Below are 5,940 nucleotides of genomic sequence, written 5' to 3'. Positions count from 1 at the left end.
TATTAGGGTTTCGAGCAAACCGTTAGCCTTGCTCCTTCCTTTCCTATAAATACTTTGCTTTTGCAACATTTGAAGTAGAGACCTTAAGCATAAACTTGATTTTATTTTTACAAGCAAAACCGTGTATTTCAAGCAAGAAAACCAATTTGCTATTTTCGAAAAAGGTCGTGTGTTTATAAACTCGTATGTTCATTTGTTAGTTATCGTTATAAGATAATAGTGCTCAATAGATTTCTTACTTGTTCATTAACGTGAACCTTTGCAAGAATCATTAGTGCTTTCTTATTAGCGTAAGTTAGTCACTCGAGTATTTAACGGTACTCATTGAGTTACAGCTAGAGTTAGTTGTACGAGTTGGGTTAGTAAATTTGTAATCCGTTGAAAGGTACTAAATTTATTAATCGAGAAAAGTGGACGTAGGTTTCAATCTGTGAAACTGAACCACTTCAAAAACCGTGTGTCTCCTTCTCTTTCGTTCGTTTGTTTGCTTTGTTCATACTTGATCATTAGTTAATTAGTTAAATTTTAAACAATAAACTTTAAACAATTAATTATATTCATACAATCGAAAAAGTTTTAAAAAGTTTTAAATCCTCAATTCCCCTCCCCCCCCCCTCTTGAGTATTTTGGATCGATAGACTCTTCAATTGGAATCAGAGCCTCGTGCTCTTGATTGCCTAACCGCAGAAAGGCTGATCTATCTTGTTCTTATTCATTTTATCGTTTTATATTCCGCTGCCTATCACGTGATAAATGGATTCCAAATATCTCAAGTGTCCCGTCTTTGATGGGAAGAATTACGGATTATAGAAAAACATGATGACTCACTATGTGAAAGGTTATGATTAGGAGTGCTGAAGGATTATCCAAAATGGTCCGCACAAAATCTTAGTTGCATCCACTGAAGGCACTACCTATGAAAAGAAAGAAGAGGACTATGTCGAGGCCGACTACAAGAAGGCTGAAAAGAAGTCTAAAGCAATAAGTCTATTGCAAAACGGCATGACTTCTATAGAGTTTGATCGGTTTTCCTCGTGTTTAACGGCCAAGGAGATATGGGATGGGCTTGAACTAGCTTATGAAGGTACTTCCATTGTTAGGAAGCACCGTATAGATTTGCTAATGCAAAAATATGAGCTTTTCATAATAGAGCCTAATGAGTCGTTGGATAGTATGTCCGCAAGGTTTTCAAGCATTATAAACGAACTGAAAAACCTAGGTAGGAAGTTCAGTACCGAGGACATTGCAAGGAAGGTTCTTGGGAGCCTGACTAAAAAGTGGCGTGCCAAAGTCACAGCAATGGATGAATCACGAGATCTTAAAAACCTATCCTACCAAGAACTCATTGGTGCTCTCATGGCCCATAAAATTACTCTTAATAAATATGACGCTGAACCAAGTAGAAATAAGAGTATGGCTTTAAAAAGCGAAGATGTTAACTTTGACATAGAAGATAAAACCGTCTTGTTTGCACGCCGTTTCAAAAATAGGATCTTTCGAAACAAACAAGCAAAATCATCTTACAACAACAACAGCAAGTCGTCCAACAAGAAAGTTACAGAATCAAAGTCATCATTTGCAAACAGAGGTTGCTTCAAGTGTGGAGAATCCGATCACATGATCAAGGATTGTCCAACATGGGAGAAAATCAAGGACAAGGCGAAACGCGAGAAGACAAAGAAAGAGTTCAAACAAGTAATGATGGCTTCTTGCTGGGGAGATCTTGACTCAGAAGATGACGAAGTAGCAAACCTTTGTCTCAGCAGCGTTAGTCTTGACCTAATCTCCGACAGTGACGATGAAAGCACTAATTCTCATTGAAACTATTGCTTTCTTGGAGAATCAGACGAAGATGACGATGAAGAGGTAAGTTATCTTGAACTCAAAAAACGTGTTAAAAAATTGTCTAAAAGTGCCTTGATAGAATTTTTTAAGCAATCCCTCGATAAATGTCACGAACAGGACTTGGAGTTAAAAGATCTGAAGGAACAGATTCTTGATATTGCGGAGGAGAATCATACTCTAAAGGCCAAAGGTAAGAAGTTGAAATCTAAAGTTATAGCTGATAAAGCTACAACATTAGATTCTGCTATGGCTGAAAAGAAGGAATTAGAGTCCAAAGTTATAGCTAATGAAGCTATAACTTCAGATCTAAAGCTTAATATTAAGCACCTTCAAGCTAAAGTTATAGCTAATGAAACTATAACTTTAGAACTTAGAAAAGCCAAAAAACTTTTAGAGACTAAGGTCACATCTAATGAAGCAGTGATCTTAGACCAAAAGAAAGAGATAGATTCCCTCACAAAATAATTAAAGGAATCTAAGACCGACACGATCAATGTTAAAAAACAACATTCAGACGTTGTATTCATTCTTAACAAAAGATTCTAAGACTTTCGTGATAATTTTAAGAAGGATAATGATGTAGATCACACGAAATGTTCAGAAGAAATAAAAACCCTAAAAGACCTACTCTTACATGCTAGGAAAGTCCATGATAAGTGGGAAGGTAGCCCAAAAGTCCTAAACTTCGTAACCGAATAATCTGACAATAATATGAAGATGGGGTTAGGACATGAGTGCTACAGCCGTAGAGATCACTCTAAATGCAAATCAACACCTTCGGATTTTGATTTCAGAAAAAGGAAATACGCCGATCTTCCTGAATATCTTATTTGCAATTACTGTGGTCATACGGGTCACATCCAAAACAATTGTGTCAAAAAGGCACATGATATATGAAAAAATACCGACCATGCTAAAACTGTTGACACAACTGTCGAGGATGATGAATTTCCCATAGATGAACTTAACGAAGAAAGGAATAATAACTTTTGTTGGTTCTACGACATGGCCTTTGACTACACCAAGAAACCTAGCATTTCACAAACTCCTTGTCGACCTAAACCAAGCAAACCTATTCACAAGGAAAACAGTCATGGTAGACCTAGAGAAATTCCTAGACCAAAGAAACTCCTAGATCAAGAAAAATCCCTAAACCTATAACTCCTCCTAAACAAAATTACCCAAAGCTCAGAAAAACGATCATTAGACAAGTTTGGGTACGAAATGATTTAGTATATAGAGTAAATAATCATAAGGGACCCAACTTAGCTTGGGTACCTAAAAACTGTATCTAATCCTTTCTACAGGTAATAGTGAGAGAAAACAATCAATGGTATCTTGAGAGTGGATGTTCAAGACACATGACTGGAGATAAAAATTTGATTCTTTCACTCAAACCTTTCAACAGAGGAAAGGTGACGTTCGGGGACAATAAAAAGGGAAAAGTGATTGGTGTTGGGAAAATTGGAATTTCTAAGTCACACGCAATCAGTGATGTCTACCTAGTGGATGGTCTCAAGCACAATTTGCTAAGTATATCTCAACTATGCGACAAAGGTAATAAAGTTGTTTTTCATACTGATGGATGTCGTATTATAATTGAAGGAACAAGCAATGTTATTCTTGAAGGCCATAGGAAAAGAAATGTGTATATGGTTGATTTAAATGTTGTGCCTACTAACTCTTTTACATGTATGAAAGTTACTCTAGATGATCCTTGTTTGTGGCATAAACGGTTCGGTTACATTAGCTCACTAACCTTGAACAAACTAAAGAAGTGGGACTTGGTTGAAGGGTTACCTAAGATCAAGTTCGACCAAGAAAAAATGTGTGACACGTGTGCTAGGTGCAAACAAGTGAGATCATCTTTTAAACCTAAAAGAGTAGTAAGCACAAATCTGTTGGAATATGTGTCCTCCGACAATAATGCGATCACGACTATTGATCATGATGATCACATGTTTAAATCTCATTATAAAGAATACAATTGGGAAGTAATTTTTACTGTCAACTGGTCAACATATATCGGTAATGATTGGCTGGCTAGAGTTTGACATTACTGTCGTGCGACGGTGGTGATCAGTTGACCCCCTTGGTCATACCTATAGGGCAACACTCTTAATTGATCATATAATTAATCGTATAACGTTACGAGTTAATTAAATTACTTGAAAATTGACGGACGATTTTGGAAGTAAAATTTACGTATCACATTGAAATTTGATTAAATGAGATACGGTCTGAGTAATCGAATTGTATCATTGCTCAGATGAAATTATTGTTTATGGAACCAATTAAATTTGAATGAATTATTATAAATACGATTTATAAATTGGTAAAATATTTTGGCACAAGTAATTGTGAATTACTAAGTCGAGTTTTGTATATGACGTATTTTATTAATACGTTGATTTTTAATATGTTAAAAATACATAACAAATTTATGTTACATATGACATGTGACATATTGACAATTGACAAAAATAATATGGAATCCATATTATCCTATGTACCGAAATTATGGGGTGGTTTAAGCAAATATTGTGTTTGTTTAAATTAGTGGTAAACATAATGATTGTTTGCTTTAGTAGCCATGCAACCCTAGTTTACCTTGTGAAGATAAACAAGTGCATGTATTGGCTCCCTCCACCCCATACTCCACCCGGTTTTCTAGAGGAAAAACCAATTGGTTTTTCCTCTCCTTTTTACCTCATACTCAATAATGTTATTGAGATTAATCATTCATACTTTACTCATCCAAAAATAAGAATTCTAGAGAGACAAAAAGCTCTCTTCTTCTTCTCTCCCAAAACCGAAAATATTAAGTGTTTTATAATATTTTTGGGTCATTTTCTACAAGATTAATATTGTACTAGTTCTTATAATATTAATTTTAATTAAGAGTAAGCCTTGGGTATTAAGCTTTGGGAGAGATCCTACACTTGGATCTTAGTTCTTCCATTAAAGGAAAGCACAAGAACAAGAGGGAAAGGTGATCTCTCTTGTGCCCTATTAACCGAAAATCACAATGTAAGAATAATGTTTCTTCCTTATTTTGTTTTAATGTTTGCATGCATAAGATCAATCATTAATTTTATGACAAATTAAATTAAAACATATATGAATATGTAAGTATATAGATCTACTTTTCCTTCAATCGGTATCAAGAGCCATGGTTGTTTGCATGCAAATCGGTTAAAAGTTTTTCCGAGTTATAAAGATTAACATATAAAACTTGTAAAATTTGTGTTATTATGATATATCACGAAATTAATTCATGCATTTTAAAATTTCTGGTCCTAAAATGTTTTAGGATATTTTGGTTAAATTTACGGATTTTTATTGTTCATATTATACAATAATGGCATTTAAATATGATTTTATGAGTAAAAATGTCATTTTCGGTCTAAAATTAGCTATACTTCGAATTTTCCAGTGATTTTTGGATATGTTGTCACATATATTATTTTGAGATAACCTGTAAATTTTCATAATTTTTGGACTTGTTATGCTCGAAAAATGGATTTTTCATTATTAAATTCGAATTTAGGTGAAAAATAGGTTAATATGAGATAAATTTCGAATCTGGTCATAGAAATTTAATATGTTGTCACATGCAATTTTACAAGATGTGTGTAAAATTATGGGCTATAATGAAGTCTTTTTGCATGATTTATGGATTTTTGAAGAAAAATAGCATAAATAGTGACATTATTAGTGAAAAATTAATTAAACATAATCTATGACTAAGGAAAAACGTCACGTGTTGCATTTTATTATTTTTTTCAGATCTAAAATTGAAAAGTTAATGTATATAATTTTTCCCATGTTTTTATGATTATTTTAGTTAAAACCGATAAACCGCAACATTGTTTTTCCCGAAAAATTTCGAAATTTTTAACCTAAGTTTTTGAACATTATGAGTGTCATGGTATTTTTTCAGAATGTTCATGAGTTTAAATTTCAAATTTTGAATTTATTTGAAATTTTGTGATTTATTTGAAGTTTATAGCTTATTTTTATAATTCTTAGTCCATTAATGAACAATTTTATAAATATGAGTTAATTATGGTCAAATTATTAGTGAAGACTAAA

This window comes from Silene latifolia, chromosome 1, assembly GCF_048544455.1.
Source record: "Silene latifolia isolate original U9 population chromosome 1, ASM4854445v1, whole genome shotgun sequence".
Taxonomy (NCBI): domain Eukaryota; kingdom Viridiplantae; phylum Streptophyta; class Magnoliopsida; order Caryophyllales; family Caryophyllaceae; genus Silene; species Silene latifolia.
Note: the sequence above shows the minus strand (reverse complement) of the source record.